Genomic DNA, 13,151 nt, shown 5'->3' on the forward strand with positions numbered 1-13,151 from the left:
GCCAGGCTGGTTTCGAACTCCTGATCTCAGGTGATCCACCCGCCTCAGCCTCCCAAAGTGCTGGGATTACAAGAGTGAGCCACCGTGCCCGGCCCAGCCACTGCTTTGATCTCCACTTCAGGTTTCCTGACTCCTGGGCCCTCCCCACCCTCTCCTGCTCTGCCCATCTTCCTCCACCATCTCCCAGGATTTCCTGGTCCCACCCTATCCTCTCTGTAGCGGGGAGGGGAAGGGACTATCTGCATGATATCTGGGCCAGCGGGCTGTGCAGCAGGGGTCCCTGCACATCAACAGCTGACATGCCCAGACTGCGCAGCCCTGCTTGATCCTCCACCATGTCCTTCCTCTCAGCATTCGACTGGGGGCTCAGACTATCTGCCATGTGTGGCTTATTCATTTCTTCCCTCCTTCCTTTCTTTCCTCCACTCTAAATACTCTCTATGTCCCTACTGCCTGTGAGGCCCTGAGCAGGGTCCTCCCACAATCGGGAGGTATAGACGGAGCAGCAGCTGCGCTCACGGGCCCCTGGCAGATATGAGCAAGTTAACACAACAAGAGGGGGCTGTCACCTGCAGCTGGGGGATGGGGCATCCTGGCTGAAGTGACCTCTAAGTTGACATTTCAAAGCTGAAGAGGCATGCATGACTCAAGACAAATGCAAAGGCTTGAAGCAGGAAACGCCCGGGTGTGATCCTGGGCAAGTTGAGGTCTCAGTTTCCTCATCTCTAGAATGAACTCCTGGCTCAGTTTGCCTCGTGAGATTCTGGGGAAGAACAAACATGGAGGTGTCTGTAAGATGGAAAATCCCACTTAACAGATGATTGTTTTTTGTTTTTTTTTTTTTTGAGACAAGATTCCACCTTTGTTGAGGCTGGAGTGCAGTGGTATAATCACAGCTCACTGCAGCCTCAAACTCCTGGGCTCAAGCAATCCTCCTGCCTCAGCTTCCCCAGTAGCTGGGATTACAGACGTGAGCAACCTTGCCTGGCTAATTTTCTTTCTTAAAATTTTGTGTAGAGACAGGGGTCCTCCTATGTTGCCTGGGCTGGTCTTGAACTACTGGCCTCAAGTGATCCTCCCACCTCAGCCTCCCAAGGTTGAGGATTAAGGTGACTAGGTGCTGGAATTACAGGCGTGACCCATTGTGCCCAGCCAATGATTGTTGCTAATGGAGGGCATCTGTCCCCTATCCCAGACAAGGGACAGAGTCTGGGGGTGGGGCGGGTCAGTGGTCAGGGTGGTGAGGGAGGCTGGAGGTGGGAGGAATGAGAATTGAGGACTTGCTCTGCAGAGTCCTTGCGGCTATTCGAGATTGGAAGCCAGCAGCTGGATGGGGGTATTGTCTCACCACACGGCTGGGAGTTGTGGGAATGGAAGAAACCATAGGATTTGGCCGGGTGCGGTGGTTCACACCTGTAATCCTAGCAATTTGGGAGGCCGAGGCAGGCGGATCACCTGAGGTCAGGAGTTCGAGACCAGCCTGGCCAACATGGTGAAACCCCGTCTCTACTAAAAATAAAAACTAGCTGGGGGTGGTGGTGCGTGCCTGTAATCCCAGCTACTCGGGAGGCTGAGGCAGGAGGATCGCTTGAACCTGGGAGATGGAGGCTGCAGTGAGCCGAGATCGCACCATTGCACTCCAGGGTGGGTGGCAGAGCAAAGAAACCACAGGGTTGGTGGCTGCTGGCAGGGCTAAATCTGGTTCCTCTGGCCAGTGCCCAGCTTCCCCACACTCACTACCCTCTGGGCCTGGGGCACTCTAAGTCCCAGGAGTCAAGGTGGGACTCTGAAGGAATCTAGTCCCCTCCCTGCACCTCTCAGCCAATCAATATCTACTCTGCCCTCCCTGCCTTCAGCAGGGTCAGTGCCAGATGTGCCATCTTGGAACTGCCTGATTAGTTGAGGGAGCAACCCCTCTGCCCACCCCTCACCATGGAGGCTCTTGGAGAGACCTAGACATGGGCAAGCTTTGTGCCCTGCAAATGGCTCAGTGGCACCAACCACTGAGCTACGTGCCCTTGGGCCCTCATAAGACCATGCCTGCAGCCCCAGTGGCCTTCTGGGCACAGCTGGCCTCCTGGTCAGCAGCTGTAGGGGTGAACCATGGTTCTCATTAGAGCTTAATTAATCAATTGAGTTAATCAGACAGCTGTGATGTGCTGTGGTTGCAGATGGGGGTGGGAGAGGGAGAGAGTTGGAGTGTGAGGGACTGGTAAGGTGAGCTAGGGCTGGCAGGGCCTGGGGTGGCAGCAGAACCTGGTGGATTGGCAAGGGAGGAGGGCACTGGAAAGGAGGATGAATGATCCTGACAAAGGCCTGTGACGGGTTGCTCTGAAAGGTGACCTTGGCAAGGTGCCAGTGACCGAGCCTTGGGGAGGAGGAAGTAGGACCTCTCCCACCTCCAGCTTCCTCTCTCATTTTTTATCTTGTCACTTGTGTCTCCAAAGCTTTTTGAAATCCTCCACTGAATGGAATGGGAAAAGGACACAAAGACAAAAAAAAGGTAGGTCCTTACATTCCCAGTGATCCCAGTCTGAGCAGGGAGGCCAGAGGTCTACTGGCAGCACAGATAGAGACTCAGACTAAGAGATGGAGACAGAGACACAGTGTCTCTCCAGGTGAGCTGCTCAGGCTTGGACATCTGGACTGGGTGGATGATGGGCAGGAGCCAGAGGGACCAGAGCCAAGGGTGGGCGGGAGTCCAGTAAGAATATTTGGAGGAGGGGAGCGCCTGAGTGGGGTTTACAATATGATGTGCAAAATCTTGTTTCATCTATTTTTTTCTCACGTCCGACCTTGGTGTTACTTTGGGGTGGGGAGTGAGCAGGACCGGAAGTACAATGGTGGGAAGTGGATTCTGAGAGGACTCAGGGACGGCCCGGATAGCTCTGCCCTCCAGGGGCTTCCATTTCCAGAGGCTTACCGGGAGTCTGAGGCTGTGAGAGAGAAAGATCCAGGGCCTGGGACATGCAAGGGGCTACGGGAGATGGATCAGAGGAGGGCAGGCATTTCTGATGAGGCTACCTGGCAAGGGTTCCCAGAAGCGGTGGCATTTGAGCCAGGCCTTGCAGAATGGATGGATTTCAGTCAGCAGAATTGGGTGTGGAGAGGAAGAAGGATGTTGCAGGAGGAGAAACGGCCCAGGCAAAGGCAGGGAGGCTGGACAGCCTTAGGCAGGGCCAGTTGGCACAGTAAGTTGGGTTGGAAACAAGGTTGTTTCTTGTGTCAGGTGGAAAGAGTTTGATGGTGAAGGGCTCCTAGAATGCCAAACCAAGAAGTTTGAAAGGGAATTTGGTAGACACTAGGAATCACTGTAAGTCTCTAACTGGGAAGAATAGGCTGAAAGTTAGTTGTACAGAGAGGATGTCTACGGAAATAGTTCTTTGTAGAATGGAAACAAGAAGGAAGAAACCTGAAACAAGAGGAAAGAAAGGCCAGGTGTGGTGGCTCATGCCTGTCATCCCAGCACTTTGGGAGGCCGAGGCAGGCAGATCACGACGTCAGGAGTTCAAGACCAGCCTGGCCAACATAGTGAAACCCCGTCTCTACTAAAAATACAAAAATTAGCCGGGCATGGTTGTGCATGCCTGTAGTCCCAGCTACTTAAGAGGCCGAGGCAGGAGAATTGCTTGAACCCGGGAAGCAGAGGTTGTGGTGAGCCGAGATTGTGCCACTGCACTCTAGCCTGGGCAACACAGCGAGACTCCATCTCAAAAAAAAAAAAAAAAAAAGCCGGGCACGGTGATTCAAGCCTATAATCCCAGCACTTTGGGAGGCTGAGACGGGCGGATCACGAGATCAGGAGATCGAGACCATCCTGGCTAACACGGTGAAACCCTGTCTCTACTATAAAACACACACACACCACAAAAAAAAAAAAAAAAAAGAAGAAGAAGAAGAAGAAAGTAGAAAGAAAGGCCGGCTGGGCACGGTGGCTGACGTCTGTAATCCCAGCACTTTGGGAGGCCGAGGCGGGTGGATCACTTGAGGTCGGTAGTTCGAGACCAGCCTGACCAACATGGAGAAATGCTCTCTCTACTAAAAAATACAAAATTAGCGGAGCATGGTGCTGCATGTCTGTAATACCTGCTACTTGGGAGGTTGAGGCGGGAGAATTGCTTGAACCTGGGATGGGGAGGTTGCAGTGAGCTGAGATTGTGCCATTGCACTGTAGCCTAGGCAACAAGAGCAAAACTTAGTCTCAAAAAAAAAAAAAAGAAAGAAAAGAAAAGAAAAGCCAAGTGCAGAGGCTCATGCCTGTCATCCCAACACCTTGGGAGGCAGGGGTGGGAGAATTACTTGAGGCCAGGAGTCCGAGTCACCCTGGGCAACATTGCAAGGCCCCATCTGCACAAAAAAAGAAAAAAAATTAGCTGGGTGTGGTGGCATGCAGCTGTAGTCCTAGTTACTTTCGAGGCTGAGGAGGGAGGATCACTTGAGCCCAACAGTTATAGACTGCAGTGAGCTATGATCATGCCACCGCACTCCAACCTGGGTGACAGAGCAAGATGTGGGGTAAAAATAAATAAATAAATAAATAAGAGGCTGGGCCAGGTGGCTCACACCTATAATCCCAGCACTTTGGGAGGCCAAGGCAGGTAGATCATCTGAGCCCAGGAATTTGAGACCAGCCTGGGTAATATGGCGAAATCTGGTCTCTACCAAAAATACAAAAAATTAGCTGGATGTGGTGTTGCATGCCTAGGGTCCCAGCTACTTGGAAGGCTGAGGTGGAAGGATCTCTTGAGCCCAGGAGGTTGAGGCTGCAGTGAGCCATGTTTGTGCCACTGCACTCCAGCCTTGGTGACTGAGGGAGATCCCGTAAAAAAAAAAAAAAAAAAAAAAGTTAAATCCCAGATCTATTCCTTAGTTGCAGAGTCTGCAGAAGAAATAACTGAGGGGCTGGGCACCTCAAAGTGTAATCCCAGCACTTTTGGAGGCTGAGGCAGGTGGATCACCTGAGGTCAGGAGTTCAAGACCACCCTGGCCAACACGGTGAAACCCTGTCTCTACTAAAAATACAAAAATTAGCCGGGTATGGTGGCAGTGCCTATAATCCAACCAGTCGGAGACTGAAGCAGGAGAATCACTTGAACTTGGGGGGTGGAGGTTGCAGTGAGCCGAGATTGCGCCACTTCACTCCAGCCTGGAAAGAGTGAAACTCAAAAAACAAAACAAAAAAAGATATAACTGAGGGCTCACTGTGGCTCTCGGGACCTGGAAGGTGGGCTGGGGGCTTGGTCCTGGGGTAGCCTGGTGCTTCTCTCCACATTCCTTCCCAGGCAGGGCAATTGTGCAGCTAGGACAGGGAAGACCAGTGGGAAGTAGGGGCTGTGACCACTTGGGCACAAGATCAGCTGGCCCAGGTGTGAGAGATTCAGGTTTCCAGGTCCTCTTCTCTGGCTCCCAGCATCAGTAGAAAATGTCAGACTAGACCCACAAGGGCCTCCCTGCCAGCATTCGGCTGCCCTCGCATTGCCCCAAAATAGCCCTGTCCACTCCATCCCATAAACTCTCACGCCTAGAGCAGCTGAGAAGGAGGGCCTGGGTATCCTGGCCCCAACCCAGCGTGTCCAGCGCACTCACTGCTGGATGTGCTGTGTGGCTCTCAGAAAATCACACCCTCTCTGGGCGTCCCATCCTACCCTCTTTCTCCAGCCTCCCCCTGAAGTTGGAGGGTCCCTGCAGACTGTGGGAGCACAGCCAGCAATAGCCAACCAAGGGAGAGGCGGCCTTGAAAGGGGCTCCCTCCCTCTCTCTCTCCCTCCTCACTTTCTCTTTTCTCGCACGTTCGTGGCTTATAAGCACGCTGTCTTTGTGCAGGAAACCTTTTTACAGCCTTTAAAGCAGGGTTGATCACAGCTATTCCCATTTGAGTGATGGTGCAGCTCCGAGAGGGGACTTACCTTAGATGCTACAGCCAGACTAGACACTGACTGGGAATGAGAAGTTCCCAAGCCCAGCTCTCAGGCTCTTCCCTGCAAACCAGCTGCTCTAGTTGCCAGGGAACTCCGGAAAGCGGAGCTCAGTGTCTGCCCCAGCCCAGCCCCTATCCTGGCGAACTGGCCATTAGTCAGTCGGCAGCCTCCCCCAGAGAGTCCCTGCTGGGGCACTGTAATGCCTCAGAAGCCAGAAAGTTGCTCCCACCCCCAGCAAAAGGGGGGCTCTGCCTTGTATTTCTCAGGGGTTCACTTCACCTTCCGCCTCCAGAGGTCCCTCCTCACTATCATGGGGGGCAGGGGTCGGGGCAGAAGCTCCTATCCTGCGGGCTTCTCATTCCAGATCTGTGCTGGCCCAATGTGATAGCTCCCGCCACATGTGGCTTCAGGGCACCTGGAATGTGGCTAGTGCCACGTGCTGAAATGATATTTTAGATATATGGGGTTAAGTTAAAAAATATTAAATTGAGGCCGGGTACAGTGGCTCATACCTGTAATCTCAGCACTTTGGGAGGCCGAGGTGGGTGGATCACCTGAGGTCAGGAGTTTGAGACCAGCCTGACTAACATGAAGAAACTCCGTCTCTACTAAAAATACAAAATTAGCCGGGCGTGGTGGTGCATGCCAGCAATCCCAGCTACTCAGGAAGCTGAGGCAGTAGAATCGCTTGAACCTGGGAGGTGGAGGTTGCAGTGAGCCGAAGTTGCGCCACTGCACTCCAGACTGGGCAACAAGAATGAAACTCCGTCTCAAAAAAAAAAAAAAATTATATATAATATATATATATATTTAATTTGAAGTGTTTCTTTTTACTTTTTACTTTTTTTTTTTTTAGACAGGGTTTCATTCTGTTGCCCAGAGTGCAGTGGTGCAATCACAGCTGACTGCAGTTTCAACCTCCTGGGCTCGAGTGATCCTCTCAGCTCAGCCTCTCATGTAGCTGAGACTACAGCTATGTGCCACCACTCCTGGCTAATATTTCTGTAGACGCGACGTATCCCTATGTTGCCCAGGCTGGTCTTGAACTGATCCTCCTGCCTCAGCCTCCCAAAGTGTTGGGATTACAGGCATGAACACCATACCTGGCCTGTTTTTACCTTTTAAAATGTGACTATTAGAACATTTAACAGTACATTGGCCAGGCGCGGTGGCTCGTGCCCGTATCCCAGCACTTTGGGAGGCCAAGGCAGGCAGATCACCTGAGGTTGGGGGTTCGAGACCAGCCTGACCAATATGGGGAAACCCCATCTCTACAAAAATTACAAAATTAGCCGGGCGTGGTGGCACATGCCTGAATCCCAGCTACCCGGGAGGCTGACGCAGAACAATTACTTGAACCCAGGAGGCGGAGGTTGTAGTGAGCAGAGATTGCGCCATTGCACTCCAGCCTGGGCAACAAGAGCGAAACTCCATCTCCAAAAAAAAAAAGAACATTTAACAGTACATATATGGGCTGGGTGCAGTGGCTCATTCCTGTAATCTCAACACTTTGGGAGACTGAGGTGGGAGGATCACCTGAGGCCAGGAATTTGAAACCAGTTCGGGCAACATAGTGAGACTCCCATCTCTACAAAAAATACAAACAAATAAACTAACAAAAAATCCCCCAAAACTAGCCAGGTGCTCAGGAGGCTAAGGTGAGAGGATCACTTGAGCCCAGGAGGTTGAGGCCATAATGAGCTGTGATTGTGCCACTGCACTGCAGCCTGGGCCACAGAGGGAGACCTTGTCTCTAAAGCAAATTAATTTAAAAAAAAATTTTTTTAAGTGCATAGGTGGCTCTCAGTATATTTCTACTGGGCAGGGCTCCCCAGATAGCAATAGCCCCTCAGCCCTGTCCAGTGTTTTGTATAATCTCATTTAAAAACTCTGAGACCAGTGGGATGGGGGACGCCTGCCTCTATTTTACAGACAAGGAAGGTGATACTCTATGAGGTCAGATGACTTGGTCAAGGTCATATAGCCAGGAAGGGGTGGAGGCCCAGGTTTTCCTGACTCTAGATCTGAGACAATCCAGAGAGATGTACCTGCTTCCCATGGGCATCGACCCACACTGGATCACTCACTACCCCCAGCCCCTGCTGCAGCCACTGCCCCCTCCCCACACTCTAGGAATCTTCCACTAGAAACAGCCCCCTGACAAATTCCATTAAGATGAATGCCTCTTGGGCCTCTGTTGAAGCTGGAGTCTTGATTTGAGTTAGACTCTGTGGCTTACGATTCCCCGTCAAAGCTGGTACCTTTGCCCTGCAACTAAAGGCATGGCTCCTTTGTACCTGCTGCCACTCACACACATCAGGGTAGAAGAAGCAATGGCCACTGCTCCCTGGAACATGCCCATTTCTCTCCCACCCATGCTCCTCCACCTGGGTTCCGCCTTATCTAGCTACTCCTTGAAGATGGGCATATTCAGTGATGCTAGGGGACTGTTTCTTTAATTTCCCCCCGTCTGTCCCTGGAACGTGATAAAAATACCCAGCATTGATCTTTTTTTCTTCCCTTTCTGCCAGGGTAATGTTTACCCAGGTGTCAATCAGGAGAAGAATTTGGCTTCCTAATTTCTCTTCTCCTCCCTGGGGGCCGCACATCTCCCCGCCTCGCATGGACACTGAGCTGGAATCAAGGTTACTAATAATCCCCCAGCACACACAGACACCGAGAGCACATATATTAAAGTCACATATTGATTTATATTTTCGGGTCCCTCTGCCTTTCTGCCCAGCCTCAGCCTTTCTCTCTGCCAAGGAGAAAAAAGAATTACACAGCTATATTTATCGCCAAGATGTTTAGTGTAAAGAGCATTGTGTCCGAAGGTAATTCCCGTCCCCCCACCCTCTTTGGGGGTATTTAAAAAAAATAGTGTGACATTGCCTATCCATAAACATTTATCTTTTTGCTGTTCGTTCTTTCAATTTTCCCTGAGGGAACCAATGAGAGATTTAAGGTAGATTGTCAGAAGGACTTCCTGGCTTGACAAATGGTGGGCTGCCATCCCCAAAGAGGCTGGTGGGGTTGTTTTGCCAGCAGAGATAATCATGTTGCAGGTAGGGGTGGGGTGGGTAAGAGTGAGTGTAGAAGGCAGAGCAATGGATTCAGCAGTCTCTAGAGGTCACCCCAGGCTGGGTGTGGTGGCTCATGCCTATAATCCCAGCATTTTGAGAGGCTGAGGCGGGAGCATCACTTGAGACCAGGAGTTTGAAACCAGCCTGGGCAACATGGTAAGACCCTAAAAGAAAAAGAAAAAATTAGCCATGCATTATGATGGTGCACATCTGTAGTCCTAGCTATTCAGGAGGGTCACTTGGGCCTAGAAGTTCAAGGTTACAGTGAGCTATGATGGCTCTGCTGCACTCTCATTTGGGCGACAGAGTGAGATCCTGTCTCTAAAAAAATAAAAAAAATAATAAAAGTTCGGACACCGTGGCTCACAACTGTAATCCCAGCATTTTGGGAGGTCGAGGCAGGCAGATCACGAGGTCAGGATATAAAACCATCTTGGCCAACATGGTGAAACCCTGTCTCTACTAAAATACAAAAAATTAGCCGGGCATGGTGGCACGCGCCTGTAGTCCCAGCTACTCTGGGGGCTGAGGCAGGGCAATTGCTTGAACCCGGGAGGCAGAGGTTACGGTGAGCCAAGATCACACCACTGCACTCCAGCCTGGCAACAGGGCAAGACTCTGCCTCAAAATAACTAACTAACTAAATAATAAAAGAGATTACACACCAGTTCAAATAGCACCTCATAAGTACTGGCTGTGGTCCCATTTCACAGGTGGGAAAATCAAGGAGTGAGTTTGCTTCCCATTGGCAGGGAACTCAGACTCTGGATTCCATGTCAACCTTGCCTTTCCACCTGGACTCAGGATTTGATGGGAAAATAACTTTCCTCCAGGTGGGGCTGACTCCTGCACTGAGATCCTGGGGGCGGGATAGCTGGGGGTAGTGCTGGCGGGGGAGGAGCTTCATTCTTTAAAAAACGGCTCTCAAAGCACTAAGCCTGAGGCTCACAGTCTTCCCCTAAACTCTCCTCCCACCCAGAGGCCCTGTCACTCTGGCAGAGCAGACATTTAAAAATGCCAGGCTAGGTAGGCATTTGACTCCAGTTCCCTCAGGGGCTCTTGGGATGGGAGCAGTGTTGAGCATGGGAAAGGAGACTCCCACACAAACTTGGCCCCATCTTCTTCATGCCGGTTGTGAGTTTCCTCCCCTCTCCCATACTTCACTGACTCCTCACAAATGCTCTGGGAGGTAGAGGGTGTCAGCCGCATTTTATACGTGGAAAACTGAGGTTAAGTACTTGACTAGCAACATGCAGCCAGGAGAAGGCAAAGCCTCAACTACAGCCCAGCTGTCCTGATTTCCCCCTGCCACAGGGCTGGCCTCCTGGTACTTAGCTTGGCAAGGGTCAGGAGCCCTTGGTGACCTTCTTCAGATCCCTCCTGCCTGCTTGCCTGGCTGCGGCCTTGGGATCATGGCTCTCTCACTCTCCACCCCTGGTACTGGAAAAGCAGCTTCTCTTTTGGTTGTGCCCAGATGCACTCGGGCTGGGGGTCAGGACTTTCCCTGATGGAGCTTGACCAGGGTCCTGGGGCATGTCCAGCCCCTTCCAGGCACTCTGGGGATGCTGACTGCTGCTTTTCCTTTGGTATTTTTCAGTGGCTTGGTTGAGTCGCCTGGAACTCACTGTCCCTCACTTCATTCTAGAGCCTATTTTACCCCGTAGCGGGTGAGAACTAGTATCTGTGGAAAGTCACTGTGTGCCAGCTCTGGGCAGGGTGCTGTCCCTCCATGCTGTTGACCCCACAAGGTGAAGTTTGAGCCCACATGTTATGGGGGGACTCCGAGGCTCAGGGAGCATAAGTAACTTCCTCAAGGTCACCCAGCGGGTAAGGGGAGTTCCTAGGATAGGGCCTGGTCTTCCTGACCCCAAGTCCTTGCTTTGGAGCTCACTCCACCCATCTGCTGTCTCCATCAGACAAGCCAGGTGGGGACAGGGGCCAGACAGCACAGGGCGCGGCGGGAATCAGCAACGAGGACCCTCCCGGGGAACTTTTCCCATTGAAAATCTGTTCCCTCGTGGCCACTGGTGATGTATGGCTGGAGCTGATGAAAAACGTGCAGCGGAATGGAGGAGGGCGGCGCAGGCGGCCCAGGCGGGGGCAGAGTGGCATTGAGATTCCGCGGGGTGCGTGGGGCGGCGCGGGCCCTGACACCGGCCGGGTAATTGATCTGGAGGTGCCAATTTGCAGCAACTAAATATTTAGTTTCTGCCTTTGCCCGCTCCGCGCTCTGCTCAAACAAACTTCAATTAAAAGCGAAAAGCGAGGGGTGGGAAGGCGACTCGCCCGGGTCCCTGCGGTCCGATCGATGGCGCGGAGCCCGCGGGCTGGCGAGCGCGGCGCTCCGGGCGGGGACACGACGGACGTGGGCCGGGCGGGCGCCCTCTTCCGGATCGCCGAGCACCGGGCGCCCGGCCCGCGGGAGGCAGCGCCCGAGGGAGGGATGGCGGAGGCTGCGCCAGGAGCCCGGGAGCCGCGGCTTCAGCTCAGTTCATCTGAGCGGAGGCGCGGCCACCGTGTGCCGGGGGGTGGGGGGGGGTCACACACAGGGCCAACCCCAACACCTCCACCGCGGAGTGTGAGCCTGTGTACTAGGCTAGAGAACCCGGGGAAGGAGGGGTCACTGGGCGCTGACCCTGCTCTCCCCATGCACCTCTCCAAACAAACTTGCTTGGAGATTGCCTTGCTGTTAGGTGCAATCACTCAGGTCTTTCCTGAGAGCCACTTGATGCTGGGTGCACTGGGCTCCAAAGCCCGTCTGCTCTCCCATGTCTGTCCACTCCTCTGCTCTTGGGCTGGCCAAAGAGCTGCCAGTGAATCCATCCCAGGACCCACTTGGAGGGGACAGAAGGGGAGGGCTCGGAATTGGGAGAAGCGCAGTGAGATCCTGAGGGGTTGGAGAAGGGCCTGGGAGGTGGCCACAGCTTGAAGCAGAGGAGGAGATTATTGGGTCACAGTTGCCTTTTTGGGGGTTCAAGACAAACAGCAACAATAGTTATTCACTGGGTGAAGTTAGCCCACGGGGAAGTTTCTCTTCCTCAAGGATCTTCCAGTCCTTTGAGGGTAGAGGGGAAGGGCTGGGAAGAAAAGCTCACCGTTGTGTGCGAGGCAGAGCATCTCTGGTCAGCGGGGTAGGGCAGCCTGGGGCACAGGAACAGTTCTGGGAGAGATGTGATGGGAGGAGGTGGGGCTGGCAAAGAGGCATCCAGGTTGGCATAGAAGGCAGAGGTAGATTCAGACCCAAGGAAAGAGGAAGGGAGCTGGGGTCCTTTCATCTGAGTGAAATTTTCTTGAGGGTCAGAGGCGGGAGCTGAGGCAGAGGAGCTGGGACAGTGAGGGCAGGGGACCTTGGCCTCTCCCACATTTCTGTGCCCTACCTTTTGGGGTGGAAGACTTACTTCTTCACCACATGAGGCTGCTGCTAGTTCACTCAGCTGCGGGCTGTAGCCCCTTTCCTCTCCACTCCCTGTTGACCCCTTCCCCTGTCCTCCTAGGTACCCCCTTGGCCCACAGCAGGCTGTGAGAGCACAGGTCTTGCTTGTGTGGACCCCAGCCTCCAGGCCATCAGACGCCCACTCCTCGGTGCACAGGGCTCTGGGAGAGGGTGGTCCCGCTATCTCAGCTTCTATCCCTTTTGACACTAAGATGTCTCGCTTTCCGAACTCTCATCCACACTCAGCTCCCAGTTCAGTCTCTCTTAGTGGCTAGGGCTACCAATCTCCCCATCACAGGGATGGGGAGAAGCTGGATCCAGAGCTCCACATAAGGCTGAGGATGAGCCTAGGGCTGGACTGCCCCCCAGGAGCCTCCCCACCCTCCACCCCTCAGGGGTAGGGGGCTGCAGTACTCCCAGCTTTCTGCCTGAAGCCCATTCCCAGCCTGCAAGCTGGGCACCTGCTCCCTTGAAATCCCTCCCTCCCTCTCCCTCCCTGAGCACTGAGCTGTGGAGCAGAATGATTTCCTGTAATTGGCCAGCAATCCGGCCGCCCGACTTGTTCTATCGACATGCTGGTTAGCTGGAAATTGTATTGGAATCTGAGTGACTGGGAGGGGAAGGAAAGGTGGGAAGCAAAGAAAGGCAGGTTTGGGTCCCAGCTGGGTGCAGCCTCAGCTCTGCAGGTGGGATGAGGAACCACCAGCCACGTCTCTC

At 53.2% G+C, this 13,151-nt stretch overlaps 1 protein-coding gene and 1 long non-coding RNA gene across 5 annotated transcripts in view; one reads left to right on the forward strand and one right to left on the reverse strand.

Annotated features, from left to right (window-relative positions):
* The window catches only part of DCAKD (dephospho-CoA kinase domain containing), a 75,291-nt gene that overhangs the window by 26,449 nt on the left and 35,691 nt on the right, over positions 1-13,151 (reverse strand). The gene's annotated exons all lie outside the window — the stretch shown is intronic.
* LOC144335788 (uncharacterized) lies at positions 821-3,707 on the forward strand. Its single transcript, XR_013406947.1, has 3 exons — positions 821-876; positions 1,644-3,138; positions 3,434-3,707. It is a non-coding gene; the product is annotated as an uncharacterized LOC144335788 (long non-coding RNA).

The sequence above is a fragment of the Macaca mulatta genome, chromosome 16 (assembly GCF_049350105.2).
Source record: "Macaca mulatta isolate MMU2019108-1 chromosome 16, T2T-MMU8v2.0, whole genome shotgun sequence".
In the NCBI taxonomy this organism is placed as follows: domain Eukaryota; kingdom Metazoa; phylum Chordata; class Mammalia; order Primates; family Cercopithecidae; genus Macaca; species Macaca mulatta.